The sequence below is a fragment of the Canis lupus genome, chromosome 1, assembly GCF_011100685.1.
Source record: "Canis lupus familiaris isolate Mischka breed German Shepherd chromosome 1, alternate assembly UU_Cfam_GSD_1.0, whole genome shotgun sequence".
NCBI classification, from domain to species: Eukaryota; Metazoa; Chordata; class Mammalia; order Carnivora; family Canidae; genus Canis; species Canis lupus.
The window spans coordinates 64,271,574-64,286,444 of NC_049222.1; the positions used below are offsets into that span (position 1 = coordinate 64,271,574).

General features: G+C 37.7%; 1 protein-coding gene, 1 long non-coding RNA gene and 1 other non-coding gene across 4 annotated transcripts in view; 2 read left to right on the forward strand and 1 right to left on the reverse strand.

The window, feature by feature from the left end:
• The window catches only part of NKAIN2 (sodium/potassium transporting ATPase interacting 2), a 950,393-nt gene that overhangs the window by 786,748 nt on the left and 148,774 nt on the right, over positions 1–14,871 (forward strand). The window lies entirely within an intron of this gene.
• On the reverse strand, positions 204–13,743 carry LOC119875967. The gene is made up of 3 exons (XR_005353877.1): positions 13,628–13,743; positions 4,954–5,142; positions 204–1,575 (listed from the first exon to the last, which is right to left on the reverse strand). It is a non-coding gene; the product is annotated as an uncharacterized LOC119875967 (long non-coding RNA).
• Positions 885–957, forward strand: TRNAK-CUU. Its single transcript has one exon. It is a non-coding gene; the product is annotated as a tRNA-Lys (tRNA).

A 14,871-nucleotide genomic window follows, 5' to 3' on the forward strand; every position in this document is an offset into this window, starting at 1 on the left:
CAGCAGAGGATATTGGTAAAAACTTTAATAAGCTTACTATTTTTCGGAGCTGTAACAATTGGCTGAGGAACCATGTACAAATTAGCAGGGACATCATAGAAGACTTTAGGAAAGCTTCTGATACCTGGGGCCCTGTTCACAGCTAAAAATAGGATCACTGTCGGGTTCAACCTTCAGTCATACCTATTCCCTATTCAGAAAACTTTGCATTTTTAGAGTACATAAAATGATGGAAGTCATTGTTTAACAGATTGTGGTTAAAAAAAATTTTTTTTTTTTGAAGATGAAACATGTGCCTTCACATGGATGGAGCCACAGACATCTCCAATTATTCCCAGTTAACCATAGATATATTTGATATTTGGCTTGTTAAGACTTACCAACAATACGATTGGTGAGGAGCTTTCAAAACTTTGAAATCCTTTAGCCAAGTTAATCCAGGATTGTGCTGGGAATGGCGCAGAAGCATTCCTTTGGATGTTGCTGAAGTGCATGGCTCAGGGATGAAAATGAGCTGCCTGACTGCTCCTGCTGCGCTTTACTGCCTTCTTTAATTTGGAAAGAACATATTCACAAAGATTTGGTTGTCAGAGATTTGGGTCTCATCTTAATGTAGCTTACGGCATTGATATTAAATGGTAAATAGTAAATCTGAGCTGTAAACTTGCATCGTCTTGATGGGCTACATGTTTTTATTTTTTTATTTTTATTTTTTTGGCTACATGTTTTTAAATGAAAGAAGGTGAATTCCGAATCACAGTGGCATTCAAATTTCATTGGACGGATTTCAAAGACTATAATGTCTCTTTAAAAGATATTACTACTTATAATATGCCAAAATAAATAGCGCTCTTGCAGCTATTTAAAACTAGTAATGAGAGGGTGCCTGGCTGGCTCAGTTGGTAGAGCATGGGACTCTTGATCTCAGGGTCATGAGTTTGAGCCCCATGCTGGGTACAGAGATGACTTTAAAAACAATAAAACGCATTTTAAACAAATAAAAAAAATAAATGAATGATGAAAATATCAAGCATCAAATGTAACTTTTCAAGTGAATTCTTAAAAATTCAGGATATATGGGATTGGAAATGCTTAAAGGCATTTAAGCATTAAACTACTCTAAAACAACGATTCTTAATGCTGCTTGAGAATAGAAATGATTTACTCACTTGTTTCAAGGCTTACCATAAACATGACCTACTTCTGGAAAGTCTGGGCCCTAGGTGGGTATACTTTTGAAAATTTTCACCAGAAATATCAGTGCCTTCTCTTTATCCTCACTACTGATCCCTCTAATTGTCCTGAATTGCTCAGAAACATGGTATTTGTTTAAAAAAAAAAAAAAAGATTTTGTAATACCAAAATGGTACCACAGCTTCAGTTGCTCCATCAGCTTCTGGAAATGACTTGAGAGTCACTTCCCTTCCAGTGCTGAGTCTGTGAACCTGTACCATGCCTGCCTTATCTCCGCACCAAAGAGTGAGTTTGTATGGAGCTCTTCTGAGTCTTCTGATTCCTACTCCAGGGTCCATGACTCTACAACAGTTTTCTTCTTAGGACAGAATTACTTCCTGCCTGTGATAGAAATGGGCAGAATGACAGACGCTCAGTTCCTTTTCTAGCTCCTAGGATGGCCAACAGCATTGCTGCTTGGCTTCAAATGTCATACATGCTGCTCCAACCCTAGGTCTCCTGGACACTCAGATATATAGATCTACTTGTCAAAAGGTAGTAACCCAAGAAATGAAATAAATGTCATTTGTCTTTCTGTAACATCAGAAGAGTTTATACAAATACAAAAATATGGAAAGAACCAAATCACAGTTGCGAACAAGAGATTTTTTCCAAGGACAAACCTACTGAAATAGGAGAATGAAGGCAGTGAATAAATCAGGAAAGGATTTGTTGGCACAATCGAGGGCCGCAAAGCATCAAACAACTTTCTGCAGATTAATTTTAGAACCTGACCTGGGTTTATGCCTAAATAGTTAAATATATCAAGATATATTGATACTTCTGAAATGGGCACATGTTTAACCTCCTAATGTAAATCTCAATTCCTCTGGACAGTATCAAAGTCATTTCAATACTGTCACTCAGGGTATAGCACCCTGATGTCTTGTCCACAATTATCAATCAAGTTGTGGTAAAAAAACAAACCCTAAGTAATCAGTTATCATGGTCTTTATTGTATTTTGCTTTATTTCTGAACGGTGCCCTTGTAAAATGGTGAATAGTTCTGTGAGTTTGTGAACAAGCAGAGTGCAAGAACTTCAGTAGCCTCAAAAGTCAAATTAAGTCTAAGACTTTTTTGCTTGTAATATTCTCTGGTATTCCCTACATGCAAAGTCAGAAATATAAGGTAAAATATTCAGGGTCTGGGAGTAACAATCCTTAAATCTTACACCCAGCTGTATAATAAGCTATTTTGTAATTATGAACTAAATGAGATAATTCCTAAGAAATTGCTTGAAAACAATAAAGGTGGTGTTATTTATTTTCTCCTTGGCTCAGTATCTTCCACTGCTTTATTGAGAATACTGTTACTTTTTTTCAGACTAACTCATGATGATGTGCAAATATGAATTAAATCTTACTAAGTTGACTCACTCCCCAGATAGGACTGTGATTCTTAAAGCCAGTGTGATACCATTTAGTGTACCAACGCACTAGCCTACACGGGGGCAAGTTTTATCCCACATCAACCATTATCATCAGTGTGCAATATCTGCTTTTCTAAGTAATGTTTGAAGCACTTGCTCACCCCCGAAGCATAATATCACTCGACCCATGAGAATACAGAGACACGTGGAATAAAAATGCCAGTATGTTTAAGATGATAGTGAGGATTATAAAATGCAGCAAATTACCAATAATTAGATTTTCTTTAGTACTACGAGATTTAAGTTGGATTGTCTGAAATTGTGCAACGAACCATGTACAATCCCATTTCTTATAATTAATTTTCTAAGTATAAAACATCTCAGAATAAATAATAAGATATCTTAAACCATAAGTTAGCTCAGAAAAATAAGCATATATACACGTATACGAAAAATAGAGTAATTTGAAAAACATGAAAACCTATTGGCCTTGAACACAGAATTACCACCTTCCTCTGTCACATATAATATCGTTGTCTTTGAGGACGTCTTGCCAGTCACGATCATTTATTCTGATAAAAAGTTTTTAAGAAATACGTCTTTGATGGCTATTTCCTTTTCACTGGAACTTCTAAACACAGCGGCGGAATAATAATAGTGGAATGTGTGAGTGTTTTCAAACAGCAGCAACGTATTCTCAAAGGAAGGATGTGAAGACGATTGGTAATGACAGCTATAATATGAGGGATAATTTATTGTTTAGCATGTTATACTTGAGTGAAAAAAGAAGAAAAATATGGGCAAACACACTTAAGCTAAATAGTGTTTACATAGTAGGAAAAAAAGCCATCTGTAATGTTCCTCCTGCACCTTTTGTGTTTACCAGTCCTATAAATAGGATTTTAAGCTCCACTGTTCTCAACCCACACATGCTTCTCAACAGCTGGGTGTATGATTCCTGGTCTTCACTCTCCGCCTGCCTATTCCTGCCTTTATGGATGGTGCCTTTTGTCCCGACCCTGTCGTTTGTTCCCCTCTGACCTTTCTTCTGACTCTCAACGGGTTGTGAGATTCCCCAAGAATCAAGACCACACCTTCTCACATGGGTGTTTCTCACTTGTAATGTCTTCCTAACTTTATTCGCAATATTTTTTACTTTCATACCTAATGGGGCAGCTACTTGTCACAGGATGATTTGGGTTAACGCCACTTGCGACTATGGCTGCAAACCCAAGGACTGGATTGCAGAGAGTCATGGCTCCAAGGATATTCTGGTTTTCTGTATCTCTTCTTTTATTCGGGAATGTCTGCCTTGCTCTCCTCTCTTTATTGATTCTTAATCTCTCTGCCTGTTAAGTGTAATCAGCTTCTTATCCCCAACTTCATAAATACAAATTGTTTCTTTTACCCCAAACTATCCTGGTGTCCTCCAGGCATTTATCTTCACTTTTCCTACCCATTTTCCAGAATTCTATTGATTTCTTTCTTTGTCACAGAATTATGAGTGGAGTCTCCCTCTCTTTTTTCTAATTTCTAAATTTTACAAATGATATTTGTGTAATTTAATACCATTTTCTTAGTTATCTATCACGGTTAGGTTGATTTAGTCCTAATATACTTTATCTGTTACAACGAAAATCAATTTTTTTAAAGATTTTATTTATTTATGCATGAGAGACACACAGAGAGAGGCAGAGACATAGGCAGAGGGAGAAGCAGGCTCCCTGCGGGGAGCCCGATGCAGGACTCGATCCCAGAACCCCAAGGTCACGACCTGGGTCAAAGGCAGATGCTCAACCACTGAACCACCCAGGTTCCCCCAAAAAATCAATTTTAAGTGAAATTATACTGTGAGGTACAAAAACTTCCCCTGTCAGTGACTCAATAGTTGTTGGTGTATTCATTATCAGCAATGTGCTTAGTTCACAAATTTAGGAAAGTCTGTGTTGCTCGCAAATCAAAAGGCTCGAAATGAGTTGCCAAAGGAAGCTGAATACTAAAAAGATGGTAAAGGGGGGACCAAAACTAAATCGGAAAATACGTTTAGCCACTCCTCTGGTGTCTTTTAGTTGTGAGACTGAGGTCTGAATTAGAACCACCTCGCCACGCGGTGCCCACATTTTTATTTTTATTTTTTTGGTTCAAACTTACACACTTCAGAGCTTCAGCGTTGCCGTGGTACTTAGTAAACAGGGTTCAGGGTGGGTGTCCTGTCCGTGCTGCTGGGAAACTCACCTGAACATTTCAGTTATAAACTAAAAGAACAAAAAAAAAAAAAAAAAAAAACAAAAACAAACAAAAAAACAACACGTTGAAACCTCTATTTAAATATACCTGTGTGAACATTTACCTGAGATGAACCTTCACTTCTATTTTCTTTCTGTGATCTGTGATAGACTCTTAACCCCAGATGCTTCCAGATGTTAATCTGCGGAGGAGGCCCATTCTCCCAACCCGGGTGGTTTGCGGCCTGGCCTGGCTTCGCCCACACCCAGGCAGAGGCTCTGATGACAGACAGTCCCCTTGTCCATGCTGCTTCCTGAATCCAAAGAAAATGGAACTTATCAGAAGAGCTGAGCCTCCAGCACCACCTGTGCCTCTCATTTGGGCCTCTTCGTGCTATAGGGTTGGCGGGGGGGTCTCCGTCGTTCATCATTTGGCTCACTGACAGAAAGAGAAGGAGCTGTTGCACTTTTAGGTACCACTCTGCAGACTGCTATAGTGCAAAATAAACAAACAATATATTTTTAGGGCACCACCTGCAGCAAGCAGCTGTACCAAACAGAGCAGAACCACGAAGGATGTGATTTGTTCCATTTAACATGAAGCCTTGAGGTTTAGAAGAGAGGGAGGAGAAGGTTCTATGGATACAACCCACACATCCGCAATTTAAACTGAAACTGATTTTTTTTTTCTTTTTTAGATTGGAATTGAAGTATCATTATATCTCTCCTCCTTTCCCACCCCACAACCTCTGGTTGAAAACAATTCTATTATTGGGGTTATAACTGTTAACTGAGAAAATCATTTTTCTCTGCCAGTAAACTTCCTCTTCCATTCAAGGGCAATTTTCTCTCAAGCAACCTATACTTAAATGCCAACATCTGCTATATCTAAGCTGTATATAAATGGTGTCTGGCATTTACATGATGCCAATGACATGATTAGAGAAACGCATACACTTGGCTTCCATGGAATTTTCTTCTTATCTTCTAGTTTTCGTCTGTCTCAGCCCTCCTTCAGGATCTGTCTGCCTCCCGACGTGCGCCACACCAGGCCCAAAATACTCCGAAAGCTGCACTTTGGGCTCTTATTCTGATCGCCAATCGACTCCTGCATTAACCTCTACCTTCCCAGGCATTCCAGCTACATAATGCATCCTGATAAAGTCCCACCGTATCTGTGTTGTCTGCGTACCCAGAATTTTGAGGCTGATGCAAGGGATATTTTAAGTACTTGCTTTTTTTCCCCTAGATTTAAAAATCTCCTCATTCTCTTAATGGCTATTGATTCTGACCTCGCAAACCAAAGTCACCATTTCATTTTGAGTTCTTCTAGGTGAGCTGGGATAAATATAATTAAATTATGGATGACTCTGGAAGCAATCCAGGTAGTTACAAATTGAGGTCATTTTAAGTACAGAGAGGGACAGTTACCTTTAATATTAGATTGGCCACCAAGAACAATATGATGTTTGGCTGTTTCTTGATGATGGACACATTTTATAAAGAGAAACTGGTCTAAATATTTAGAGGGTGAACTTGAGTGCCACCCTTAACTTCTCTATCACTAGCTAGATTTTTAGTTTGAAGGAGAAAAGTCTATCGACCATCGTTTTGTGGCTCATTAACACTCTTTTGTGGGACTTACAGATATTGCTCTGAGATTCAGAGAGGTGAGATGAAGGAATTTCAAATCTGCAATGATGCATGCCTCTAGCTAATAGAGAAAATCAAATCCTGTGAGCCACGAAACTAAGTTTCCTACATTATTTTCACCTTGCATCATTAAGATGATGATTTTTTAAAATATTGGGCACAAAATAAATTCCTGCCAAAGGAGTCTCCAAGAGTGTTGAATGTGAGAACTGCTTCCCTCTCCTTCACCTTTCTAACATATTAACAGAAATTTTCTGGAAAAAAGCCCAGACTGGGTTTTGCTAAATTATATCCGCTTCGGAATCCTTGCCGATCAATCAAGTTTCTGCTTTATGACTTATGGGACAGTGCTTTTCACTGGATGTCACTGAAACCGGAAGAACGAAGGGAAGTATCCGTAGTTCCAAGGGACAAATGAGCACTTTTAGTCGGAGCATCTTTATGTTCCACGGAAGTAAGAGGCAGTTGGATTGATCTTTAATTAGTAATTACAGTAGACCAAATATTCTTCAGGGTTCTCTAGGGAATATTAAGAGAGAGAGAATAAAAGAAAAAGAAGGTCTTTGACCATGAGGTTCAGTGAGTGTAGAATGAGGGAGAGATCGGAGTGGGGTAGGGGTAACTGCATATTGAAAAAGGCTAACAAAATGTGGGTGGCAAAGGGGAGGAGTCACCATTTCAGACAATGGAAAGTGTGGGCAAAGGGCACAGAGACAAACATTAGCTTCTTCCCTAAGCTTCAGTTTCTTCATCCACAATAGGCATAACTCATTGCACTTACAATTACAATTATTGTTGGTTTGGGTGGTAAAATAAATAAATAAATAAAATAAACCACATAACCTGAAATTTATCCTCTTAAAGTTTTAATTGTACAATACAATATCATTAACTACACGTACATGGTTGTGCAACAGGTCTCTGGAACTTTTCAGTCTTGCTTGGCTGAAACTCTAGACCTACTCAGTAGCAACTCCCAATACCCCCCTCCCTCAGCCTCTGGCAACAGGACTCTACTTTCTCCTTAAGTTTGACTGTTTTGGCTACCCATGGAACTGAAATCTTGTAGTATATATTTTTTTCTGTGGCTGGGCTTAATTCACTTGGCATCACGTTCTTAAGGATGATCCATGTTGTCACATATGACAGGATTTTCTTCTTTCTTTAAGGCTGAATAATATTCCATGTATATACCACATTTTCTTTATCTGTTCATCATTCAGTGGACATTTAGGTGGTTTCCACCTCTTGGCTGTTGTGACTATACGATGCCAAATATTTCTTTGATATTCTATTTTAAATGATTTCGGATAAATATCCAGAATAGGGATTTCTGGATCATCTGGTAGTTGTATATTTAATTTTTTGAGGAGCTTTCATTCTGTTTTTCACTATGGCTGCAAGTTTTGTGTTTGAACAATAGTGCACAAGTGTTTCTATTCTATTTATCTGTATCCTGCCCCCACTCTTATCTTTTTTATAGTAGCCATATTCACAGTTGTGAGGTGATATCTCATTCTGGTTTTGATTTACATTTCCCTGATGATAAGTGACGATCATTTTTTAAAAATATGCCTTTTAGCCTTTGTATATCTTCTTTAAAAAAATGTCTGCTCAAATCTCTTACCTGTTTTTAAAATTTGGTTTATTATCTTTTTGCCATTGAGTTGTAGATGTTCCTTACATATTCCAGAAATTAAACGCTTAGCAAATATATGGTTTGCAAATATTATCTCTCATCCTATGAGTTGCCTTTTTACCCTGTTGTTTCCTTTGCTAGGCAGAGCCTTTCATTTGATATAGTCCCACTTGTAAATTTTTGCCTTTATTGTCTGTGGTTTCAATGTCATTTCCAAGACCAATGTTATGTTTCCCTGTGTTTTCTTTCTAGGAGTTTTATGGTTTCAAGCTTAAGTTTTAATGTTTAAAATTTTAATCCATTTTGAGTTGATTTTTGTGTGGTGTAAGATAAGGGCCCAATTTTATTCTTTTGCATGTGGATATCTAGTTTTCCCAAATCCTATTTGTTGAAGAGACTATCTTTTCCCATTGTGGATTCTTGACACTCTTATTGAAGATAAGTTGACTGCATGTGCATGGGTAGATTTCTGGGCTCTCTATTTTGGTATATATCGCAGTCTTTATGCCAGTGCCATACTGTTTTGACTACTATAACTCTGTAATATGTTTTGAAGTCAGAAAGCGTGAGATCTCCAACTTTGTTCTTCTTTCTCAGGATTCTCTCACTACTGAAAGTCTTTTGTGGTTCTGTACTTTGACAACGTTTTTGTTTTGTTTTGTTTTGTTTTGTTTCTATTTCTGCCAAAAACACCATAGGAAATTTGATAGGGACTGCCTTGCTCAGTGGCCCCCACCTTCTCCAGACTTGGAATCACTTTCTTAAGTTTCTTTTCAGATAATTTGTTGGTAGTGTATAGAAATACCAATAATTTTTATAAGTTTATATTTTGTATCCTACAATTTTGCTAAATTCATTCATTAGTTATAACAGGTTTTTTTGTGGAATAGAGAATTTCCTACATATAAGAACATATGCATCTACAAATGGGGATAGTTTTACTTCTGCCTTTCTGACTTGGGTGCCTTTTATTTATTTTTCTTAGCCCTAGCTAGAATTTCTAGTACTATGTTAAGTAGACATGGTGAGAGTGGGTATCCTTGTTTTGTTCCTGATCTTTGAGGTAAAGTAAAGCTTTTGGTTTTGCACCATTGAGTATAATGTTAGCTGTGGGCTTTTCATATATGACCTTTATTATGTTGAGGTAATTTCCTTCTGTGTCTAGTTTGTTGAGTGCTTATATCATAAAGGGGTGTTGAATTATGGCAAATTGTTTTCTTCTGTATCTGTCGAGATGATTACAAATTTTTCATTCTTTGTTCTATTAATGTAGTATATCACACTGTATGGTTTTTTATGTTGAACCATCCTTGTCTCCCATTTGGTCATGGTGTATGATTCTTTTAGTGAACTTAAATTTAGATTCCTCATATTTTATTGCAGATTTTTGCATTTATGTTCAAAATGCATGTTGGGGATATCAGCTTGTAGTTTTCTTTTAGTGTCCTGTCTGGCTTTGTGGATGAGTGTTTGTTTTCTCCCCCCAAAATTGATATGTTGAAACCCTGCCTCCCAATATGATAGTATTGGAAGATGATGACTTTGGGAAGTGATTAGGTCCTAAGGGTGAAATCCTCATGAGTCAGATTAGTGCCCTCATAAAAGAGACACCGGAGAACTTTCTTACCCTCTCTGACACATGAAGACATAGGGAAGTCAGCAATCTGCAAATAAGAAGCACTCCCTCACCAGACATCAGCTCTGTTGGTGCCTTGATTTTGGGTTTGTAGCCTCCAATACTGTGAAAATAAATTTATGTTGTTTATAAGCCATCCATCTATGGTATTCTGTTATGGCAGCATGAACCAACTAAGGCAGAAATTGCTACTGTAACAAATGCCTAAAATGTGAAAATGGCTTTGGAACTGAGTAATGGGTAGAGGCTGTAAGAGTTTGAGGTACATGCTTGAAAAAACCTAAATTGTTAGCAACAGAATCTTAAAGGCCATTCTAGGAAAGCCGCAGAAAGAAAAGAGGATAGCAGTAGAAAAGGCTTCTTTTTCGAGAACAGATATGGATGGCAAAGACCTGATGAGGTCTCTGATGGAAACGGAGAATATGTTATCAGACGACGAATAAAAGGCAATCCTTATCATAAAGTGGCAACAAATTTGGCTGACGTGTTTATGTTCTAGTGCTTTGTTGAAGATAGAACTTGTGAGTGATGAAATTGGCAATTTAGCTGAGATGATTCCTAAGGAAATTTATGAAGGAGCACCTTGGTTCTTCTTGCCTACTAATAGTAAAATGCAAGAATGAAATGGCTTAAAAGTAGATTTGCTAAGCAAAATGGAATCAGGACTTAAGTATTTGGAAAAGACTCAGCTGGCCAAATTTGAAAAAATTAGAAAGTGTGCTCAAAAGAGAACACTAAGGGTGTGGTCAATTAACAGTTCGATAAAGATATGAATAGTAACTAATCAGTCATCTCAAGAGAAGCCAGTTTCTATTCTTAAAGACAAGGGAAGAGGTGCTCCCTTCAAAGGCAATTCAGAGTCCAGGGTTGCCACTTCTTCCACAGGCGCACAGCATGAGGGCTGGTAGAAACTGGGGGGATACAGAGAGGCCTCAAAGGGTGGGTGCCTTTCTGATTATGGTGGACCAGGATGCCCCTGTCTACTGCCTCAGGGATGGGACCCTTGCAGAGAACTGCAGAGCTGCAACCAGCAGAACCGTGTGGGTGGGACCACCTGAAGCCATGGGGACATAGCCTTATCCTGGGAGACCTTTGGGTATACAACCCATGCCCAGGACAGCTAGAGACACAGAACTGCCACCACAGTGGGTCCAAAGGTAGAACACTGTGCCAAAAAGGATTACTTTCAATCCTTCTGTTCTAAAGAATTTGCCTGTTTGGTTTTAGACTTACTTGGGACCATGATCCCTTTCTTCTTTTCTATTTCTCCCTTCAGAATTGGAGTGTCTATTTTTGCCTACCTCAAGTCAAGTACTTGACTTTTTAGTTTCATAGATTTATAGCTGGAGAGAAATTTGCTTCAGGATGAATTGTATCTTGAGTTTTACTCATGCCAGACATATATGATCTTTAATAAGACTTTGGACTTTAGAATTTAGAGCTTATGCTAGAATTAGTTAAAAACTTTTAGGGCTATTAGGATGGAATGAATGTATCTTGCCTATGAGAAGGACGTAAATTTGGGGAAGCCACACTGTGGACTGAATGCATCCTCCAAAATTGATACATTGAAATCTTAACTGCCAATAAGACATTATTAGGGGAGTCCATCACTGAGAGGTGATTAGATCATGAAGGTGAAGCCCTCTTAGATGAGATTAGTACTCTTATAAAAGAAATACTAGAGACCTCTCTCACCTTCTTTGTCATATGAGGATTCAGGGAGAAGTCAGCAATCTACAACCAGAAGGTGAGTTTGCACCAGACACTGAATCTTCTGGTGTATTGATCTGAGATTTCCAGCTTCCAGAACTGTGAGAAACAAGCTCTGTTGCTTATAAGCCACCCCAGTCTACAGTATTCAGTTCCAGCAGCCCAAAATGCTTAAGATACTTGGTATCAGGGGGCACCTGGGTGGCTCAATCAGTTAAGGATCTGCCTTTGGCTCAGGTCATGATTTCAAGGTCCTGGATCAAGCGCCCTCTTGGTCTCCTCCTTGCTCAGTGGGGAATCTGCTTCTCCTTCTGCCCCTCCCTCCATTCCTGCACAATCTCTCTCTCTCTCTCTCTCTCTCTCTCTCTCTCTCTCTCCCTCTGTGTGTGTGTGTGTGTGTGTGTCTCCCTCTCTCATAAATAAATAAAATCTTAAAAAAATACTTTGATATCAAGATAATGCTGACCTCATAAAATGAATTTGGAAGTGTTCCTTCTTCTTCACTGTTGTGAAATGTTAAAGAAAAATTGCCATCCTCTTAAAAATGTACGGTGGAAAAAAAAAAAATGTACGGTGGAATCCTGCAGTGGAAGCCATCTGGTCCTGAGCTTTTCTTTTCTGGGAATTTTTTGGTTACTGATTCAGTTGTCTTACCAGGTATAGGTCTGTTAAGATTTTCTATTTCTTCAGGGTTCAGCCAGAGTAGAATGTATGCTTCTATGAACTAATCCATTTCTTCTAGGCCATACAATTTGATGGCATATGATTTTTTATAGTACTCTCTCATAACCCTTATAACTACTGTGGCATCAGTTGTAAAGTGTCCTCTTTCAATTTCTGATTTTATTTATTTGAATGCTTTTTTTCTTCTTGATTAGTCTAGCTAAAGTTTTATCTACTTTGATTTTTTAAAAACCCAACTCGTTTGTTAGTTTTTTCTATTTTTTTTCTATTTTCTATGTTGTTTATTTCTGCTCTGATCTTAATTATTTTCTTCCTTCTGCTGTTTGTGCTTTGTTTGTTTTCCTAACTGTAAGGTATAAAGTTAGACCATTTATATGAGATCTTCCTTTTCTCTTAATGTGAGCCTTTACTTCGATAAACCTCCCTCTCAGTATTGCTTTTGCTGCATGCCATAAGTTTTGGTATGTTGTGGTTTTGTTTTCATTTGTCTCAACATAGTTTCTAATTTCTCTTTTGATTTCTTCTTCGACCCAAGAGTCAAGAGTGTTCTTTAACTTACACATATTTGTGAATTTTCCAATTTTCCTTCTGCTACTGATTTCTAATTTTATTCCATTGTTGGTGGAAATGACACTTGGTATAAATCTTCTTCAATTTGTGAAGACTTGTTCTGTGACCTAACATGTGATCTATCAGAGAATATCTATGTGCACTTGAGATGAATGAGTGTTCTGCTGCTCTTGGATAGAATGCTCTGTACATGTCTGTTAGGTCCATTTTACCTATCGTTTTGTTGAAGTTCTGTTTCCTTATAACCCATATATTGTTGAATTGATGTGTCTCTGAGGGGAAGGAGGGTCCAGGGCTTCCTATTCCATTAACTTGCTGACATCACTCCCCCACTCACTGAGTTTTGTGTGTAGGAATAAAATAAGATGATGAATGCTTTTAAAAATCTCCATTCCTTTCATAGAATAAGTATTCAGTAGAAATTAGCATTACTATTGTTCTCGTATTTATTATTTGTGAAAGGAAGCAGTCAGGGTTATTTGAGAAAAGAGTGGAAGTAGTGACCATTAGAGATTTTCCTAAATGAGGTAGGAAGTAAAAGTGTGTCAGTTGATAAAAGAATCTGAAAGTTAGATCAAATGCTTAGATGTGACTTAAATGATAAAGGAAACCACTGTAAGCATCTAGACAGATAAGGAAGCAAATGATGTCATTGTTTATTCATTACCCTGAGCCACCAAATTTTTATCATTCTCTCACCTACCTTATTTTCTTCTAGGTGATGATAATTAAAATTGCCTTCTAACATATTAAAGATTTCACCATAATACTCCAGTTGTAAAGTGACATTAGTAAATACCAAAACTTGATGGTTTTATGAATATGGAACATTAAAAAAGGATAAATCAATGACAACATTCACCATTTGTAGAATATTTCTCCTTAAAGAAAATTTATCACAGACCTTATAAGAAGTGTTGTTTCCTTCAATTTTCCAAAAGGAGAGACTAACAGATGCTATGCTGGTTTCTGGTGACTTCACCAGAGTCAAAGACAGAATCAGTGTATGTCTGAAAATAGAATTTACATTTGGTTAATGGCATTTACTTACATTTAGTTAGCATTCACAATGCAGAATGTTTACATCAGAATCAATTATTCGCATCATGATTTAGAGTCCACACAGTATACAGGCATGGTTGTCAGAGTGCCAACCGGGAGGAACCAAATTCTTGGGATTTTATTTCATAGTGGTACTTGGCTATAAGATGACTTTCCTTGAAAGATCACACAAATTGAAGTATGTTTGTAAATACAAATACTCAACACATGCATGCAAAAAAGAAATCATCCATGCAAGTAGGCAAGGGTATTACAGGATAGCCCAGAATTTGGAATATTTCTCCTTCTTGTTTTTACCTAACACTTCCACAGGAAGAAATAAAGAGTTTTAATAGAACAAACTGCTAGAGCTCTTCAATTAATACTTTAGCTGAGACAGAACTATAAGCAAACTTTAAGGAATATAATAAGATATGTCATCTAACTTTGCTTAGAAAATATTAACAAAATAGAATGATGAGGAAAGGAAACTAAGAAATAGGTATATTTAAAATAAACTGTTGGGCTACCTGGGTGGCTCAGTCAGTTAAATCTGATACTTGATTTCAGTGTGGGTCATGATCTCATGCTTCCTAAGATCTAGCAGGGTAGGACACTGTGCTCAGCAGGGAATCTGCTTGGGATTCCCGCCCTCTACCCCTCCCCCCACTTGCATACCTTCTCTTGATAAAATAAATGAATCTTAAAAAAAAAATAAAAGAAACTGGCATTTCATACTTTACTTTTTGAAGATTTTTATTTATTCATGAGAGAGACCCAGAGAGAGGCAGAAGCAGGCTCCCTGCGAGGAGGCTGATGCAGGACTGGATCCCAGGACCCCAGGATGCCCTGAGCTGAAGGCAGATGCTCAACCACTGAGCCACCCAGGTGTGCCCATTTCATACTTCGTAAAAACAGAAAGTAAGGCAAAATATACAGCTAGATAACAATATAAGACAAACAATTCCAGTTAATCTCATTCTAAACACTATTTTAAAGCATCAAAAATTTAGATCAGATAATAGAGATCACTTAATGTTATTTCTTTGTTTTATAGATCAGAACACTGAGTCATACAGCTGGGTGGTTCCAGGGTTGGGACTACAG